General features: G+C 35.2%; 2 long non-coding RNA genes across 12 annotated transcripts in view; one reads left to right on the top strand and one right to left on the bottom strand.

Moving 5' to 3' along the window:
* LOC145664599 (uncharacterized) overlaps positions 1–21395 on the top strand; it is a 485044-nt gene that overhangs the window by 309038 nt on the left and 154611 nt on the right. For 2 of the 10 annotated variants that reach the window (XR_014127493.1, XR_014127487.1), the window contains one exon: positions 15001–15211. The exons of the other annotated variants lie outside the window; for them this stretch is intronic. This is a non-coding gene — a long non-coding RNA (uncharacterized LOC145664599). Of the gene's footprint in view, positions 1–15000; positions 15212–21395 lie in introns of those variants that run through there. 10 annotated transcript variants of the gene reach the window in all.
* Positions 1–21395, bottom strand: part of LOC145664600 (uncharacterized) — a 220733-nt gene that overhangs the window by 92561 nt on the left and 106777 nt on the right. The window lies entirely within an intron of this gene.

The following is a 21395-nucleotide window of genomic DNA, read 5'->3' as shown; positions in this document are numbered from 1 at the left end:
CACAGTTTTGATATGACAACTAGTCTTGTTTTTGTCAGAAACAAGTTCCTTATCATTGAAGATAGAAACAACTTTTTTAAAATAATGTTAACAGATGTAGAAGAAAAATCAAGAAATAAAGATAAAAGAACTAGTTGCATTGGAATTGCAAACCGATACATTGAGATTGAATCTCGATATTGAATTTTATAGAAAGGATTACCATCTTTCTTCTGCAGGTGTGTTTGCTTTATCTTTCACTAACATAATAGATTAATATTTAAAGAAAAAAAAACAGACACAACGGGATTGCATTTTTAGTATTTAAGCGTTTCTGAGTGCGATTACATTTACCCCCGTTCGCTGTTCATGCTGGAGTAGCATATTTAAAATCGTGACTTTTAAGATTTGATCTCTCTGGAGAAAGGGGGGCGGTAAATTATGCCATTGCACGGGGCGACAAACTGCCTAGGGCTGGACCTGATGATATGTATATACAAGACATGAATATAGGATGACACAATTTGAAGTAATGCAGGCTGTTTCAAAATTAATATTAGGGTTTTGAAACCTTGTAGTATCTATTACAATTAACTTACAATTATAACTATTATATTAAATGGAAGAGCAACTCAAACAGTTTCGCACGCACGCATGCACATGCATTGTTTCTTCTGTCTGATGTTAGGAAGAGCAAGTAGCAAAGATGGAGACTAGAGAGCAGAAAGCTTTAGTGTTTTAATAAAGACTGAATCTGTACAGTGCAACCGTCTGTGTGAAGAATATTAAGGAGACGCTTGTAACTACGTCTTTATGGTTTGCAGTTGCTACAGGTTTAAAGCCTACAGACTACGGTTTACGTGCCAATTTCGCAAGTGAAATATTGCTGCATAACAATGAAGATTTTCTGGATCGTGTCATCTCCAGTGATAAATCGACATTTCACTTAAGAGCTAATGTGAACACTTATAATGTTTGCATCTGGCCGTCAGCAAATCCTCAGGAAATGGTACAGTTGAAACGAGACTTCCCTAAATTGAATGTGTTTTGTGCCATATGGCGGAAAGTTTATGGGCCTTTCTCGCCTATCGACTAGATGTGTGCCGTGTCACGAATGAATCTCATATTGAACACTTGTAGCAAAGACTGTTTGAGGTGCTTCTTTACTTGATGCATTGCTTATAATTGTACGTAAAATGTAATAAGTACTACGAAGACTTAAATCCCCGATATTCATTTTGAAACACCCTGCATTTCTCACCAACAGTGTTGTAACTAAGATGTAAAAAGGAGAGAAAATTTTCCTTATAAAGTTATTGTTTACAACAACGATATTATTATTAGTCGAGACTATAACTACAACAGCAACACGGATTAGTAGTACAAAAAAATGTAATCAAATGTACACTAGGTGGCCAAAGTGCCACACATGGGTGTGTCACTTTTTTAATCCGCTCCTGTGTGGACACTAATTAAGATATCGGGATATTATTCTTGCCAATATGGTTGGACCATAGTCTATCATATTAATTTCTTTTTCTTCTGGTGTCGAATTTCCTTCTCAAATTTCACCCGTCAAAAATTCGAGAATTTTCTAATTTCGAATTTCCTTTACTCCTTTTTTCCCGGTAGCTTCCTTCGTAGTAGAAAGACCTCCTTAAGACTTACCAGATAGATACCTCGGATGGATACCTAACTGTTGACATCAATTGGACGGGCCTGCGCGTAGTGTTGCCAATTAGGGAAATTAAAACTTCCCTAAATATGGGCAAAAAATTCGAGATTTTTGTTTATAAATCCGTACCTATACGTCCGAGTACAAGTCAACTTACGCCAATCGAACATTTGTCCTTACTTAACAAACGCAAGTACAGATCGTTACAATGGGGTAATTAGGGGGCGCACGAAAAATTCGTATTTAGGTTCTAAACCTTGATTTTTCTAGTTTTTACCTTTTATGTTTACCGTAATATATTTTTGGTAATTAGAAGCTTCGTTCCTTAAATATCGCCATAATACATGTAGGATATGTTAATGGTGTACCAATGTTTAATTTAAGATAGTTTGTGTCTGTTTGGTAGCAGTGTTGCCAGCTACAGAAAATTTTAATTCCAGATTTTAGGGGGAAAATTATCAGTTTTGTCTCTATTATTTCCCTCTTGTTGGCTACATCGGAACAAACGTACCAGTATCTGGAAGTCTCGTCTTTTCCCTACACAACGCACTGTAGAAAGTTTCAATAGGATAATTAGGGGAAATACAGTTGAGGTTTACAGTTGACCTTGTTCTCTAATTGGAAAGGTAACTGTGATTTTTTTAAGGTAGAATGAGATATTTTTTATTGACATGCTCACTTTATTAGATATCGCCACAATACTTGTAGGAATATTAGGGGGATACCAAAGCTTATTTTAAGATAGTTCGTGTGTGTCTGATAGCAGTGTTGTAAGCCACAGAAAATTTTAATTCCAGATTTTAGGGGCAAATTTTAAAAAAATCCCTTTTTTGTTTCTCTTATTTCCCTCTTGTTAGCTACACTCGAACAAACATACCAGTGTCTAAAATCTTCATCCTTAGCCTACACAGCGCACCATAAAAAGTTTCACTAGAATAATTAGAAGAAGTACAGTTGAGGTTTATAATAACCCATGTTCTGGAAATGGTAAGAAAATGGTAAATTTCTGAGGTAGAATGAGATATTTTTTTTAAATTTCGTGCTTACTTTGTTAGATATCGCCATGATACTTGTAGGATATATTCTTGGAGTACTAAGGTTTATTTTCAGATAATTTTCGTCTGTCTGATGGCAGTGTTTCCAGCCGAAACAATTAATTCTCGATTTTAGGTGAGAAATTCGGAAAATTTCCCTTTTCCCCTCTATTATTACTCTCTTGCTGGCTACATTGAAAGAAACGTACCACTACCTGAAGGCTTCCTCTTTGCCCTACAGAACGCACCATAAAAAGTTTCAATAGGATAATTAGAGAAGCTGTAGCCGCGGCATATTTGTTGATTTTTGTTTCTGAGGCGTAAAAAGTGTCAAACTTTCATTTGTATGATGACAGAGGATTTTTTCTTTCCCTCTTTGAATGGAAGTCAGCGACTTCAGGATTTCACTGTACCTTGTCAACACACCAAAGAATTTGTTTAGGTGACTTGAACTCATATAACAGCAGTGGTGCTAGATACAAAAAAAAAAAAAAAAAAATTGAAATTCGGTTAGGGAATTTTTTGTAAATTTTCACCCCTACATTTACCTCAATAATTTCCCACCTGTTGGGAACACTGCAATGCAACTTACACCAAAACATAGCCATATCCATTTTCTAAAATACAAAGCCTTAACCATATCAATCGAATGAACGGTTTTTGAGCAACAAGTCACTAACTGAAAATGTAGGAAAACGCCAAAAATGACCTGGGTCCGAAAGGAATAATCACACAATTTTGCTCGTATAGGTACAAAGAAACAAACGATTTGTAAGTTACGAAGGCTTCGACTCAAGTTCTGTTGATTATTTCAATAATCTTCAACATAAATCAATAAATAATAGTTGCCAGAAAAAAAAACAGACATTTGAAAAAAACATGAAAAAGAACAATGTTTTTTATTGAAAAAAAAACTTCACAGAAAAAAAAACGTTTTTTTACAACACTACCAGAAACCGATTTCGTTCCCACACAAATAGTTTTATGTTTTTTTCACCGAAACCAGTTTCGGTGAAAACCAAAACTGGTATTGAAGAAAACCGAAACCGGTTTCGTTTAAAAACACTAGCAATCTATACCTTTCATCTATTAACTCCTCACGTCGTTGGCTTCACATTCGGAAAGACCCTATTTCAAATCCCGGAGCCAGCCATCCTGACAGGGTTTTCCTCGGCCGTACTAGGCCGGGATAATACATGAAAAAAAATAGGACCGATTAATTCCTTTCCCCTCTTAGCCTAATCTATTCGGGCAAATGGACCTTCGTTGTCATTGATACCTTCACAAGTAACCAACCCAGCCATTCCCGCTTTCGACCAAGGATAGAAAGAACAAGGATTCGTACTGGAAGTGTAAGAAATAACGGAAAATGTTGTCATTTCAGATAAAATATCGTGCTAAACTACTTTGTTTCTAGTACTAGGAAGAGATGACATTAGTTATACTCATGTAATTGTTATCGAAATATTCATAACCTCACAACACTATTTTGTGGAAGATTATACGAGATATAATACGTTTGTTACGTATAAATGTCAGATATACCGCGAAAAATTTTGATCACACAGCTTCTCACTGTTAGCTACTAAATAATTGTCCTATAATTTGGAAGACATGCCCGTAGTCTTAATAATAATACTGCATTTTATAATGTGTATTTGATAGTTGTTCGTAAATCAAAATAATTAGTCGGATACTTGATTGGGTTCACAAAAGACAGATCTAGCACATAGAAAAAAATACTTAGTTTTAAGAACCAAACTTTGAGCACCTTAAGAAAATATTTTAGTATCCTCAACCAAATCCTGCATATTTGATGAGGAGTACCATACATGCATTTGGTACTGGTAACACTTTACTTGCTTATTGTAACGAAATAATTTGGTCATCAGCACATTTTTTGAGTAATGCTGACCAAACAATTTTTTCAGTGTATACAATATTCACGCATTATATTTTTCTATATTGATTTTATCCTTTATTTCTATTTTTTAAAATTAAACTAGACATACAGTACTACATGAGTAATTTCCTTCTTTATAGTACAAGCACGATATAACCCGGTAGCTGGGAAACATGTTTTACTCTTACGTTATAACCTCACCGAGGTATGTCGAAATGTGGCCATAGAAGTGACAAAAATTGAACCCGTGGAAGTGGACGAGGGGAAACATTCGTGCGTTAATACATTACAGTATCATACACAAATTGCAATACAACCTAGCACTAAAATTGTGTTGCAAGCCGATCTTTGCAGATTTTTTCTGTTTTAATTCAAATTACAAAAGTGAAAAAAAGTAAGTTTCGCTTTACATTGTGAAACTCCAATAGCCATCCACTCTATGCGAGCCTAGGATCCCTGGTTCGATCTCAACTCGCGCCAAGTGAACTTTGTAGTGGACAAGCACCGTGTGCGTGAGTTTTCTTGGGGTTCTTCCGTTTCCTCCCGCTGTCTTCATTCCGCCATTTCATTCATTTCTCATCATCACCGTCTCCTTTAGCCTTGCCGGCATATCAGTGGGACGTAAAACTTAAAGATTTTCCAAACTATGCAAGTTCAATACTCAAACTTGAAATAGTACACCGTAACTGCTGATTCCAATAGAGGTATAAGGTTAAAGATATAACCTGTTCTTCAGACGCTGAATCCACATCAAAACTCGCCATTTCTTACTCTTTTGGCTCAATGGAGATTAATATTGAAACTAGAAGTGCTAAGTGATGTATATCACTTCCGCTTGCAATGAAGGAATAGAATCAGAGGTGCAAAACATTCAGAGGTGTTTCCGTTTTCTCCATTATGCGATCAGTGTTGTAACCAAATTTTTACCACTTCCGGTTTAAACAGATATATAAAAGTCGCAACAAAAATCATTTTTGGGACACAGAATCTGTGTAAAAGAAAACGCTTTTCGATATCTCTTATCGTTTTTCCTTTAAGAAAATAAGTATTATAAGTATTAAAACCGGAAGTACTAGTAAATTTTAACAACTGCCAGTTGTAGTAGACTATTGTGGCTGGTGGTGGTATGTTTTCATGAGACATGAATCGATTGCAAGAAACTACTTGTCACTACCTATTACTGTTTCTATTCTATGGCGACCAACATTGAAATCGAAAACGGTTGATTTCTACCACATAGAGAAGATCGATCCTACTGTTTGGATGCTGAATCGATTGCGAGAAATCGCTTCTCGATATATTTTACCGTTTTTCTTTTCTATGAAAATAAGCATTAAAACCGGAATAATAGTAAGTTTCAACCACTTTCGGTGTCAATAGTATTGTTGGTAGCCACGATATGTTACCATGAGAAGCTGAATCGTCTGCAAAAATGTTTCTTGCTATCTGTTACCGTTTTTGTTCTACGGCGAAAAAGTCGAAAGCGGAAATCGTTAATTTCAACCACTTCCGATTTGAATAAAGTGTTCAGAGAAAAGAAGGAATCTATTCTTGGGAAGCTGAATCGAGTAGAAAGAACAGCTTCTCAATATCTTTTCTGTTTTAGCTCTATGGAAATCAGTACTGAAACTGGAAATACTAGTAAATTTCAACTACTTCCGGTTTTAGTAGAGTATTGCAAGTGATAATGACACGTTCTCTTGAAATGCTGAACCGACTGCAAGAAACCATTTCTCAATATGTTATCATTTTTGTTCTATGGCGATAAACATTGAATTCGGAGACAATTGATTTCTACCACTTCCGGTTTTAACAGACGGTTAACGGAGGAGATGGATTCTACTCTTAGGATGCTGAACAGATTGCGAGAAACCTCTTTTAGATATTTGTATTTTTTCTCTATGAAAATAAGCATTGAACCAAAAGTAATAGTAAATTTGAATCACTTTATTTTGAATAGAGTGTTGCTGGTAGTCATGGTATGTTGCCTTGAGATGCTGAATCATTTGCAAAAACCCGCTTCTTGCTATCTGTTACTATCTTCGTTCTACGGCGAAAAGAGTTGAAATCGGAAATAGTTACTTTCAACCACGGTCGGGTTTGAATACAATGTAGGTTAACAGGGAAAGTGTAGTCTATTCTTGGGATGGTAAATCAATTTAAAAAATACACTTCTTGATATTTGCTACCGATTTTGTTCTTATATTGTCAACAGACGGACAGACATAACCGTTCTATAAGACTTCTGACACTTATTCATAGCATGGTTTCTAAGTCTAGAAGCGACGATATTTTTCATTGGGCGATATACTTTCCCCTCGCGTTCTATCCACGTTATTTCGAACCACACTATTTCGGACTTTTACTGTATTTATTTTTGATATTATGGCTTTTAACAAAATTTTCCAGAATATTAGTCAGTAGTAGTATAATAATTCGAAGGTTTAGTGTCCATTTAGAGAAGCATTTTATTTATTTTATTTTAAATTGTTGGCACGTTAAATATCTATACATATATTAAAATGTTAGGTTTATATGTTTATCTCCAAAAAAAGTTTATATGTTTGTCTCCAATCCTTTGACAATGAGATCTCGAAAACCACAAGCGCTAGAAACGTGCCGTTTTCACTAGTCGATTCCAAATTTTGTGTAGATTGTCCAGTTCTAATTGAATATTTAAAAAAACGTGGTCGTTATTTGTTTATTACATTTTGTTTAGCGGTACACTAGAATCGTTGAAACTTTTTCATCACATTCTATGAGTTATACATTCTAACATAACACTCTTGTATACAGGGGTTGAATAACTCTCATGCATTTGTTTCATGCCCAAATGATGAAAAACGATGGATAATCATTTCTCCAGTCTAAGATGAATCTTTATTGTTTGGAGTGTTTTGCCCAATGAACACCATACCTATATCACTGACGTTATAATTAATTGTGTATGTGAGTGATGTATTTGCTTATTACATACTGCATGCAAGAAGAAAGAAAACACTTATCATACATGAATTAGAAACTCCAACCGGAAGTAGGCTCAAATCTTGCAAACGGTGTGAGATATTGAAAATATCTCCCCTTTATGGGGATAGGTGCTGATTGCCATGGGTTCTGACTGCCACAGCCAATTACTGGTGCTGACTGCCACGACTGTCGATGCTTGCAAATATGAAGGTGCTGACTGCCACGACGGCGTGCTGACTGCCACGAGCCTGGGAGAACTGTATTTGGAAAGAGAGGAATTAATCCCTCATACTAAATTTATGATTATTAATTAATTTAGTAGGGATTAATTTAGTAATCATTATTTCTACAGCAAATCTATGTGGCATCCTATAAGTTACAAAGTTGCTCACTAAGTGGAACGACATACACTTGGATGTCTATAAAGGGATTGTCTTTTCTGTTATATGTACAATTTGCACATTTCATTGTTTATATTAATTGTTTTATTGTATTATTTAATGGATATGATGGTCTGAAGCCAGCTGACACGGGAAGTTTGGGAGAAAGCATTCGCCTGCAGAGAAATAAGCATGTCATTTGAAGGATCAATTCATGCTGATTACAACAGGTAATAAAACTCCGGTACGTTGAGAACTGTTCGAGATATTCAGCTTGGAAGTTTATATGAGAAAATAAGTGGATGCACGTTTCAATGCATTATGTATTCTCTCCCATGGCGAAGCCTGATGGTTTGAACTTGCTATTGCTTAATCACTGGGGTCCATTCACAGACAAATTGCCCATTACAAGTTGCATGACGGATGGCAAAGACCTAATGGTTGAGAGGATACCAAAGAATTGCACACGATTTGTGCAACCATTTGATGTGTTTTGATTCTGATCAAAGATTATGACAGGAGATTTGTACATAGTATGAATCTTCTTCATCTGGACGTTATAATGTACCAACGAAACAATCAAATAAAGTTCGTGTCCATACGAATCACTTCCGATCACTGCGATACATTGGATTGTTTTAGTTTGCGTTCTGCAAGGCAGGTTACGAACAAATCATAGGCCTATAACTTTTGAATCACTTGTCGAATTTGCTTTTTGCTTTGGTTCTGCGAACTGTTCTCTTGACGGATGCAACACAATTGCACATATAAAATGTTCATCGTATAAGGGAGTATTTTGCCTGCGTCATTTCTTCATAAAACAGGAGAACAACAGTGATCAATTTTCATCTCTAACCTATGATTATTGTGAACAATGTAAAGACTAATTGTATCTAACAAACCCGTTAGTTGTTGCGAAACACTTTTTTCCTGTTACTTCCGATAGTTTTCAATTCGTATGTCAATATTCGTTACTAATTATGTTGTACTTAACGCGTATAAATGCGTATATCCTCCTTTTCTCATATAAACTTCCAAGTTGAATATCTCGAACCGTTCTCAACCGTACAGGAATTTTGTTAGCTTGTTATAATCAGCATGAATTGGGACTTCAAATGGCATGCTTAGTTTCTCTGCAGGCGAGTGCTTTCTCCTGAACTTCCCTTGTGAGGTACAGCCAGCAGTGCTTTTTTGGTGGAACTTTCAAGAGCTGCTCGAAACAATTTGCACAGCTGTACACAGTTCATGCTGACATAGGGAGTTCAAGTGAGAATACATAAATCGTACCAATTTTGTACGCACCGCTCCCTGACAAAACTGAAAGTACACTCATGTCCAAAATTATTGTCGCATATCTATAACTGTCTTCTTGTAAGAATATAATTTGATAATTTTGCAGAGTACTTTTAATACTTATATTATGTGTATAATCAGGAAATTTATATTTGTGATAAATTTCATAGAAAAGAATTATAAATACGAAAATCATAATGAGTAAAATAAAATGTAACTAAATGGACAAGAAAATTTTATTTTCGTTTTATTGTTTTAATTTACTGCTCTTTTGACATGAAATTTGCCACATACTTGTCTTTGCCGATTATACACATACTAACATTATAAGAAATACCGGGCGAATTCGTTATCAAATTATATTACTAGAACAACATATTTATAATCATGTGACAATAATTTTGGACATGAGTGTACATACAGAGACCCGTTTACCTTTGTTAGGTGTTGGTCTGAACAACACGATCCTAAGGATCATCTAGTTTTTTTCATGCTTCTTGGCGTCCGGTAATGTTACGTCTAGCAACTTTCTCTCAGGCTCGTGACAGTCAGCACGCCATCGTGGCAGTCAGCACCTTGATATTGGCAATCAGCGCCAGTCGTGGCAATCAGCACCAATAATTGGCTGTGGCAGTCAGCACCCCACCCTTTATGGTACCCCTTGCCGATTGTCATCAAGTTATCTTTCACTTGTGTCTGTAAAGGAACATGCAGAAATGTTCTGAGGAATGACAAGGAGATTAATGCTCATATATGAATGATTCGCTGTATAGACAGCGCAGGTTCAGCTAGTCTATATATTAAAATGGTAGGTTTATATGTTTGTCTCCAATCCTTTCGACAATGAGATTTCGAAAACCACAAGCGCTAGAAACGTGCTGTTTTCGCTGGTCGATTACAAATTTTGTATAGATTGTTCATTTCTAATTGAATATTTAAAAAAAAACGTGGCCGTTATTTCTTTATTGATTTTTTTATGGGTACACTGGAAGTGTTGAAATTTTTTTTAAACATATATCCTATTAGTTATACATTCCAACACAACATAGTTGTATACAGGAGTTGTATATCTTCTAGGCGTTTATTTCATGACCAAATGATAATTAAAATCGAAGGATAACCATTTCTCCAGTCTAAGATGAATCTTTATTGTTTGTAGTGTTTTGCCCAATGAACACCATATATCACTGACATTATAATTAATTATGTATGTAATGTATGTACTTATTACATACTGCATGCAAGAAGTAAGAAAGCACTGATCATACATGAATTAGAAACTCCAGCCGGAAGTAAGCTCAATCTTGCAAACGGTACGAGATTTTGAAAAAATAATCGGAAAATTCTCCACTTTATTGTATCCCTTGCCAATTTTTATCAAGACAACTTTCACTTGTGTCTGAAAGGGGACATGTACAGATGTTGTAAGGAATGACAAGGAGATTCATGCTCATATGTGAATGATGCGCTGTGTAGAGAGCGCAGGTTCAGGTAGTGTAATTTAAAATCCTCCGCCACAACTTTAAAAATTAATACTTTCTTCTTAAGCAATTCTCGGTGGTAAGAGCAGATATACAGTCTTGTTTAAAAACAACAAAAATAATCGGTATCAGTAGTGTTCATTTCAATCCTATAGGTTTTCTTTTTCTTTTCTTTTCTTTGTTTTAAACGTCTTTTACTATATTAAGTTATATTTCTATTTGTTAGTGTTAGGTCTTGCAACTTAAATTTCACGCTCTTCCATAATAACTAGTGGTCTGAAATTTTATACGGATACGTAAATCCCATGATAATGGAATATATTCATTTGATTTTTGCATTCGTTTTTTCTGTAAAATTAATTGTTTACAACTACTTATCAACAGTCTGCTGCTTATACAATTCAATCATTCACAGTAGTCTGGTTGGTTGCGGACGATTAGGCGTTCTGTTGACTTCATACCAACCAATTTGAGCAGTCACAGTTTTATATTCTTTAAAAAAAAAAAAAAAAACTGGTGAAAGTCTTGCATAATGTTCTTATAAAATAAAATATAAAAACTCAGACACTGAAATCATATATTAATTTCAACCCCATCAGGAAGTCGCGGTCGGAAAGAGGGATTGCCGCCGTCGACGGTAGCGGGCCGCCGGAGGCAGTCGGCACCCGTCCGCGGCGGCACGACGATCTACTTGTTCAAAGTTGCCGACCTTTTGCCGAGGCGGCAAGCAGTCGAAAATCGTAAAATAAAATGCACTTTGCCGACTGTTGTCGACCATTAGAGTCGGCAAAACAGTCGGAAAGACCTCTTTCCGACCCTCTGCCGACTCCTTATGCCGGTCTCTCTTTGACGGCGGGGACGGCGCATTTAATGCTTATTTCCGGCTGTTTGCCGACTGCTTGGCAAGGCAGTTATTCATCGCGGTCGAAAATCACGCGGTAAGACGTCGGTAATCCGACCGCGGCATCTGGTTGGCATGGACAAATTGTCCGACTGTAGGCTGCAGGATCCTGATGGGGGAGTTAAAAAAGTTAGAGGTAAAGAACTGATTGCAAAGAATTGAATATAAACTAAAATGCAACAAGTAACCATAAAAGGAAACTTCTATAAAATACACTTAAAAAAAGGGGAAAAAATAATATGCACCAAAAGGGATATTTTCTTTTTCCTTTCTTTATTTGTGAGGAATCTAAGAGTTAAAATGTTGGGCGCTCTTCCTGAGGTTTAGAGCTCACGCTCAATGCTTCTGGTCTTAGATTCTTCATTTCACTCTACAAAAATAAATAAAATAATCCATTCTAGTGTATTTTAAAGTGTTATTTACTTATTTGTGTATTTTTTAATTTGTCCGTTTGAAATTTGTAATATTTGTCTTATAGATATGTGCTGAAGACTTTTAGAATAGATATAACAACAATTAATAAGATAATACTCTACGTAGATATACCAAGATATAGAATCACTTATAAAAGAAACAAAGGCGATTCAGAAACAAATTACAATTGATTCTTGATTCTTTTTAGTGCAATATCCTGAATTCACACTATGTCAGGGCCGGCGCGAGGGGGGGTCGAGCCGTGCCACCGCCCAGGGCGGCACGTCTAGTGGGCGGCAAAATTTGGAAAAGAAAAGAATAGTATCAAAATATAATGGTTCGTAATAGGTCCACAATGGAAAAATAAAATTGTGTTCTCCTGAGAATGTAATTAAACTTAATTCACTTATATTCAGGAAAATACTCCGGAAATTCAGAGCTTTCCTCCTCATTTTCAATGATCAAACTACTAGCCACAGGTATCTCGTTCAAGATTTCCCTTGCAGCGGCGTAGATAAGGTTTCCACTAAACTGTACACCAGATATTTTTGGTACAGAGCAAATGACAACAATCGTTTTGTACAAATTATATGCATACAGTAATGAAGAATGCCTTGTAAAAATTTGCGAACACTTTCTTGGTTTCGTACCAGTAACAGACACCACTGGTCTAAGACTGACATAAGTAATAATTAAACAGCTAAAGGAAATGAACTTCCTATCGAAGACAAGAAGGGTCAAAGATATGACAATGGTTCCAATATGAAAAGCAAACATTCAGGTATTCAGAAGAGAATATTATAAATAAATTCCCAAGCCTTTTTTGTTCCTTTACTAAAGTTTGTCATTAACGATGCAATCAGAACACCTCAGTCCATCGTTTCATTTTTTGTATAGTAAAAAAAAGTTTATGACTCTTCTTCTGCGTCCGTTCAACGTTGGGCCATACTAAAGGAACATGTTAGCAGCCTCACTTTAAAACTGTTCAGCACCATACGGTGGGAGACCCGAATTGATGCTCTAACTCCACTTAGATATAAAATAGCAGAGGTTTTGATGCCTTACTTCAAGTAAGTAACGACAATAGAACAGATAAAATGGTCGCCTGCGATTCTCTATGTATAGCAAACCAGCTGCGTGGCTTTACTTTCTTTGCTCACTCGTTATCTGGTATGACTTTTCACTCCACATAAACATAGAAAGCAAAAGTCTCCAAAGCATTGATTCTCATGTTTTGGATGCAGTCGGGTTTCTTCAAAATATATCTAAATACTTTGAGAGGAGCAGAAATTATGCAAAGTTTTAATCCTACTTAATTGATGCGATGGAGTTGATATCAGCATTAGAAATGGATGTTCCACGGATAGGTAATACAGTGCAAGCTCGAATCGAAAGAAGACACAGCTTCAGTACGAGGCAGAGGATGAAGCTATTGAAGATTCACAAATAAGATACAAGATCGATTTTTATTACAAACTTCTAGACTTGATTGTGTTAGCTTTAAGAGAAAGGTTTGGACAACTTAAACATCACACCGAGTATTTCGATTTTATTTACGATATAAGTAATCTTAAAGATATGCCACCTGAACTTTTGTCTGAAAAGTGCCTGCATTTTAATACGCGAAGAATCGGAAGATATTAACCCCAGTGATTTGAAAGACGAACTGAAACTATTATCGGCTATAATTAAGCCTAAAAGTTCAACAAAAGAGACTAAAATTAATTAAGGAATATTACTTTGCTCCCAATGTCAGTGTTGCACTTATGATTTTGTATACCTTACCAGTAACAGTGGCAAGTAGAGAAAGAAGTTTTTCGAAACTTACTCTAAGCTTATTAAAAACTGTCTACGTTCTTCCATATCTGAAACACGCTTAGGTGATCTAGTGATGATATCAATGGAACACGAATTGGCTGAAACATTGGACTACGCGAATGTGATAAAGGAATTTGCTCATATCAAAGCAAGAAAAGTTTTTTCAATTAAAGTATTAAAATTTGTGTATTTCTATTGTGTTTTAATACGCTATAAGGCTTAGGCTAATCACTTACTTTTGCCGTAATATCTGATTCACTATATTATCTTCATGCTCCACATTATTGGAAACGCTTTTTGATATAAACTAAGATTAAAAATTAAAATTCTTAGTCGGACTAAAGCATGCCCTGCTGTATATCACGTACAGTGAAATCGATCATACTGAATATTGTGTCATGTATGGAGTCATTTAAATATTACGTAAGCATTCGAGAGAGGTACTTCAATTTTTAGTTTACTTTTCCTTTTCATACATGTTTTTAAATATGGTATCTTACTTTTTCTTAATACCTGAAGGTCCTCTGTCAAAATAAGGTTTGAGGATTAAAGAGGCGGCATTTGAAAGTACCGCCCAGGGCGGCAAAACTGCTAGCGCCGGCCCTGCACTATGTAAGCAAGTACACTAAGAGGCCAGCAATCATTGAGTTAGAACTGTGAAGATTTGACGTACTTAAATGTTGTCTAGGTTTATATAATGTTCTCGACCCTTAAAACCTATGATTTTTCAGTTTAATTTAAAATTTTTGAAGTAGCCACTTTGCCCTTTCACTTCTCAACAACTTCATAAAATAAGTCAGTTCTGTTAAAATATTGGTAATAAAATTTGCTGCGAAGAGATATATTTTGTTGCTGACTATACATATGTACTGTATATGCTTCTTTATGTATACAGTTGAACAGATAATTGTCATCTTTGGGATTGCGGGGAAATTAGTTAAGACTGTAGAGCATGGTGTTAGCTCAAGTTAATTGAAATCGATTATGGAGCATTCAGAGACTCAGCGTAGGGAATTGGTTCTGTCATACACGTTAATATATACGTATATTGCTCAATTGATAGAGAATTGACACAACTAAGAAAAATCATCAATTTTTTAGGAGTGCAATTTTAATATTTGCATTGAAAATAATTTTTCCATCTTTTTTTTACAGTTGGGAATCATTTCTTGTAATACCTTGGAAGTCAACTTACAAATGCCCTACCCTCTGTTCTATTGGTGCTAGTAGCAATGGATAGATAATGCATGACATATTTCTGCCAGTGCTTCCGACATAATTTGTTTCCTGTGAGATCCAAAGACATAGCCTAAGCTACATATGGATCTTATAATGGTTATATTTTGCATTGACATATAAATGTTAGAGTAAAATAGAGGATTGTAATTTTTAAGTAAATCTGTGAAAGAATCAACTTGAAAGAATAAATGCATCCAATATAAGTAAGGTAAAAAGAAAGGTAAAGTAACGTACGGCATTAAAAAAATAAAATAAAATAAAGTGAAACACACATCGCTTATGCTTTCTTTATCTAGCAGACGTGATATTTGGATCTAAAAATATGACTTTTTGGAATTTCTCACCTAGATTCATAGCGGAAGTAACGAATTTACTAGGTTCATTCATAGCTCTGGGAGTTTGACTTTGGATTACGAGGCGCTCTGAGGAGAATGAAAGTTTTCAATTGTAATCGATGTTTCGGTATTCGTGTCCCTGTCGAATCGGTAGTCCTGAACAGTGTAAAAAAAAAAGTAAGAATATCTTTTTAAATGGCTAGAGCACGCCCTTGGTGCAGGGGTTCTCTGGTTTGATTCCTTATGGAAGACGCTTGGAATATTTGAACATTACCATTGTTCGGATTCCACTTTAAACTGTAAATCCACTTCTCATATAGCCTCGGTACCGAAAGAGACGCTGAATTCCAATCAATCAAGTAACAAGTGTCACTTTTTCTCAAACATACGCTGCAGGTAAGATGACTGGACAAATGACACAATTGCTTCCTAATGGCGATAATGTATACTTACACCTGCGATGTTTATATACAAAATTTTGGTAGGTTTTAGAACCATTTTTAATATTATATCTCAGTATGGGTAATTTTTTAGTTCTGTCATTTTTCTATCAATTAAGCGATATTTAAGAAAAATCTTAACAAACACTGAGTGCCATTTTAAAATACGAGCAATCAAAAAAATTAAGAACTGGACCAAACTTACTATAATTGCCAGTGTGGACAAAGTTTGTTGTTGATCCATTATCATAAGACAATTAGGGTGATGTTGATTTAAGAGCCAGCGAAATTTCGTCTAGAAAGCCAGGAATAATGGCGCTGAAAGCACATACGCTTACCGCTCGTTATCCTGTGGAACGTACGCCACTAACTTCATAACCTGTAATATTAGGTTTTCATTATTCAAACTTAAAGTATAGTTTTTTAGAGCATTCACATCTGGTGCAAAAGGTCCTTGGTTCGATCCCAGCTCTTGCCAAGTGGACTTTGTGGTGGACAAACACCGTGTGCGTGGGTTTCCTCGGGGTTCTCCCGTTTTCCCCCACTTTCTTCATTCCACCATTTCATTCATTTCTCATCGTCACCGTAGCATAGCCGGCATAACCATGGGAGTAAAAGATTACATTTTTTTAAAAAAAATTATAGTTTATACATTTCAACATTAATGAGATTCTCAGTATTAGACTTTTAATGTGTTTAAGTATGAGAAGTCTTATAGAATAACACTGTTGACAAAAAATTCGAAACTATGTTCTGCATAAGTATGAAAAGGCTTATAGAACTTTGTCCATCTGTCTGCTTACAGACTTTACCAACTATGTTTTGCACAATTATGGAAAGTCTTATAGAACAACTCTGTCCATCTATTTGTTAACAGAGACTTTCCAAATTAGGCTTTGCGTAATTATGGAAAATCTTATAGAACAACTCTGTCGTCTATTTGTTGACAGATTTTCCAAATTATGCTTCGCATAATTATGGTAAGTCTTATAGAACAACTCTATTTATCTGTTGATAGAGGCTTTACAACCTATGCTTTGCGTAAGACACTCTTATAGAACAACTCTATCGTCTGTCTGTTGACAGAATCTGCAAATTGTGCTTTGCATTATCGGAAATCTTATAGAAAAATGAAATGAAATCTATATTTTTTAAGCCCCATGGTTATGCCGTATAGGCTAAAAGAAACAGTGATGATGAGAAATGAATGAAATGTTGGAATGAAGAATGTAGGAGGAAATGGAAGAACCCCGAGAAAATCCACGCACATGGTGTTTGTTCACGTTTTATAGAACAACTATGTCTGTCTGTCTGTTAACAGTTATCAGAGTAAAAATGGTAAGAGATAGCCAGAAGCGGTTTTATGCAATGAATTCAGTGTCCCAAGAATAGGTTCCATCTCCTCTTAATCTTCTATTCAAATCGAAAAGTGAAAACAAACTATTTTCGTTTTTAACGTTGATTGTATGATTTTGTACTCGACAAGTCTAATTTTCTATTTTTTAATATTCATGGAAGGTGAGGGCAAATGCAAAAATTCAAATTTCAATTTTCAACTTGTCTACACTCTGATAACCCAAACACCTTCCCGTGGTGTAGATTGTAGCAATGCGACTTTGTTTATTTAATAAGTGCTACTAATTGAGTTCCCTTAAGAAATAATATTTATAATCTGAAGATTTTAGTAATTTGCATACTTCCTAATGTGCATTTTATATTTCTTTGATTCATTGACTTATCATACTTTGCATTCTGAACACATCTACCAATAGTGTATTAACCTGTTTTCGTATTTTACAAAACTTCTGTTGCAATTCATATATTTGTTTTAATTTTGGTGAACTTGACAATTTCTATGCTTACACGAGTCATCTTCATACGGAAATTCGGCAAAGTGGGAAAATTAGTGCAATATATTTGTACCTTTTATTATAATATACGTATATACCTTCATTTTGGGTTGGTGCATAGTTCTTAGCGTGATAATTTGTAGAAGAATCCAGAATGTTAATCTAGTTTACGCCTTTTGGAAAAAAGAAAGGAATAAATGTTGTACATATTTCATGTTCGTTATCAACTGACTGAAGGCAAACACAATATCGTAATTATAATTTTATTGTCCAGTGGAAGAAATTCAAGATCATGAAAAGTTGTTCTTAAGAAGGTGACATTTGTGGTTGAGTTTGTAAAAATCGAGGGTCATTATTCTTTGGTACACAGTTCGTGCTAGTCATTACTGCGTTCAACGTGTCACAATACCCGTTTGAGCTATAAATAACGTTTTATCTTCTTGCCATGCACATGATTTTTAGTGTTCGCTGCAATTAGTGGGAATAAAATATTTTAGACGCAGAAATTGCTGTTCGTTATAAACAACGGCCAATTTAGTATTGTTTTGTGTATTATTTTTAAATGTTGACACGTTATTATCGTAAAATTCTAACAGAACCTTAACGAACTTAGGTCTTTGGAAGAGTGCTGAGGATGGGAACACGCTTAAGTGTTATTATTGACAAATGTTGTTACTAAAGTTTTATAAGGTACGGAAATAGCCTTGCTGCTACAAAACTGGATGAATATAGATTGAACTCTTGTTTTAAAATTCTTAGTAGTAGCGACGGTGTCTATAGCATTTACCAATTATGCTCATCAATGCTTGAATATTCTTTTACACTTCAATATACAAGTAAAAGATATGAGCTGTAAACTGTGTTTACGTGACTTGAATAGAAGTTCATTACCTGGTATACCCGTGTGTGGTAGGTATATTTTCTGGACTCTGGTTTGTTTTGTGACTAATGTTCATTCAACCCTTCAACATAAAAGAAATATGTCAATCGCTTTACTTTTCTTTGTTAAAAAAAAAAAAAAAAAAAATCTTGCTTGCCTATTTTTGTTGTCTCCCTTTGCAATGGTAGTGAGGTATACTATTTCAAGCAAAGAGCCAACAGGTAGCAAATTCTTTTCCAGGTATCTCGGACACTTATCAATGATGGAAATTTTCGCAAAGAAGGAAATAGAGGAGTGAAGTGTTTCAGTTACTTCGTGGATTTTCCAGTTTGGATCGAGTTCTAACGAATTTCGAACGCTCGAGTTTGGACATCGATTATTATCCACATTGACATCTGTATCATATTTCGATCAATATTTGCAATATTTCGATATTACAATATTTAATATATCGCTCAAGTTTATACATCAATATCGATTTTCGAAGTAGTGTAAATTCGGATGTCGCACAGCCATATCAACTAGGCATGATGCATTAAGTAGACGCATGCTCATTCTCTTTAACCCTATAATACCCAGAGTGTGATATCATAGAATCAAAAAAATATGCTTGCAAGTACTTCTGGGAGGACAAAATGACAAGAAGCTCAGCAATAATCCAATAGGTGGTGTTGAGCGTACTGTTACAGATGTGTCACAGTGGGCATTAGCAGCAAAACACCATTATATTCAATATAATAAAGTAAAATCCCAATGTTACATATATGTAACGCGGGGTATTATAGGGTTAATGATGACAGTAAAGGGACTCCTGTTGTGGCTTCAGCCTCCGCTTTTTACTTCTTTTAAATGGGACTTCGTTAGGACTACCCCTCCCTCCCGTGTAGATAAAAAAAATCTTCATTGTGTAACTTTGGATTTCAATCTCAGACATAAAAAGAGCAACTATCTTCGCTACTTTCCGGAAAATAATTTAATATCTTTCTCTGTCTCTCTTTCCTCAAACGTACAACAAAGAATTTCTTTTCTCATATTCATTTTGTGATTTATCATTTCAGTTAATGAAATCTTCCAAGTAAACATGCCTATGGAAAATAAGACAAACTTGGTTCGTTAGAAAACTTGACAAATACTCAACACTATACTTTAAGGAACCCACAGGTTCAACACAGCAGAAGCAAAAAAGTCCGAATTGTTTTCTATGCTATGCTTCCCATTCTTTGTTTATTCAAGTTGAAATGAATTTTTTATCTTATATAATAAACACACTGTACATTTGGTGAGCACTATTGAAATCAGGCAGATGATTAATTAGAAAAGAAAAAAAGAAGACTCATTATTTTGAAACATGGGTTAAAAACAAGCTATTCGACAAATCGAAATTTACTAATAGGTGAACAATGGCGGTCACCTATCAGATTAGAAGAGAGTCGAATTGTCAAGATTAAGAAAAGGTCAATTGTTGCACCTATCTCTCAGAATCCAGAACGTTCCCAATATTTGTTTCAGCACTGCTTCAATAAAAAATAGAAAATTGAATGAAAATCCGAAGCCAGACTTGTGAACACTAAATGTCCCTTTTATAATAGACAAGAGTTGATAAAGGTTCAAGACAATTACTTTTTATATGGATGTTAGTGATTGATAAAAATAATTTTAAGATTGGAAGTGAATATTGAACAAAGTTCTGGATCATAAAGAAAATTAAATGAAGAATAACTAAACTCATTGCATAGAGCAGTAGATTCATTTTCCATAGATCATATTGTTTGAACAATTGTTTGCTTTGCAAGGTAAACAAAGGAATCCAACTACTTATAGTTCTATTTTTTTCTTTTCTTTCCTCTATCTCTCACACAAGAAAGAAAACCGTTCTCAAGCATTTTAAACATCGACTTCTTGCATTCGAAAACAGTAGCGCTTCACCATATTTCGTAGAAATCGTTAGCCCCGAAAACAGTGAATTTTTGTGATATTGGGATTGCTTGGTCATACCTAAAAAATGTAGATTCATTCAATGCCATAACAACCATTACTCAGTATAACCTGTTTGAAACGTTTTACTAATGGTCAACAGTTTTTCACCTACTACATCTACATCATTCACGTACAGGTGAATGACAAATTTATATAGTCTGATCTCCCACCACCCCCATCATATACAATACTAAGCTTCATAGCTTTATAGTTAAAGAAGCCACGTAACGGTGTAAAATTTCGGGGGTAGAATTTCCAAAATTCATGCGGCTGAAATATTTATGTCCTGTAGCTATTAAAAGTACCCATATATCAAATGTCGTCCTCATGTTTTCAGTATCGCGTCAATATGTAATAGTAGCAAAACCTTTTATCACGGGCTATTCACACTCCGTTTGAATATCTTGCCTATAGTACAGGTTCTGAGAATATATTCGAACAAATCTCAACTTTCTAGGCCGAAGAGTTTCGGAAATTTGCTAAAGGCTAGGAAAACGCCTCCACCTATTTCCCTTCGGGACCGAGTTGCATAAAACCCTGACCTATTATCGGTCGAAGGAAAGCAAATTATAATCAGGTAAAGAATTCGTATAGATTTGCTAAGGATAAATACGATAGATGTATAAAGAGAAAGTTACAGTTTCTGTGTAAAGTTATCCTAAGTTTACCAGAAGTCCCTGTTTCCCGGATTTTACAGCATTTTAAAGCAACATCCGTATGCTCCATGACTGAAGTTTAAAACATTTTTCCGATCCATCAAATAACTAAAATAAAATAAATATGATAAACCTAAGTTAGCATTAGCAACACGAAACTCAAAGGTGGTGTC

The sequence above is a fragment of the Thermobia domestica genome, chromosome 11 (genome assembly GCF_964235325.1).
Source record: "Thermobia domestica chromosome 11, izTheDome1.hap1.1, whole genome shotgun sequence".
Classification (NCBI taxonomy): domain Eukaryota; kingdom Metazoa; phylum Arthropoda; class Insecta; order Zygentoma; family Lepismatidae; genus Thermobia; species Thermobia domestica.
Note: the sequence above shows the minus strand (reverse complement) of the source record. Positions and strands in the feature narration are given on the sequence as shown.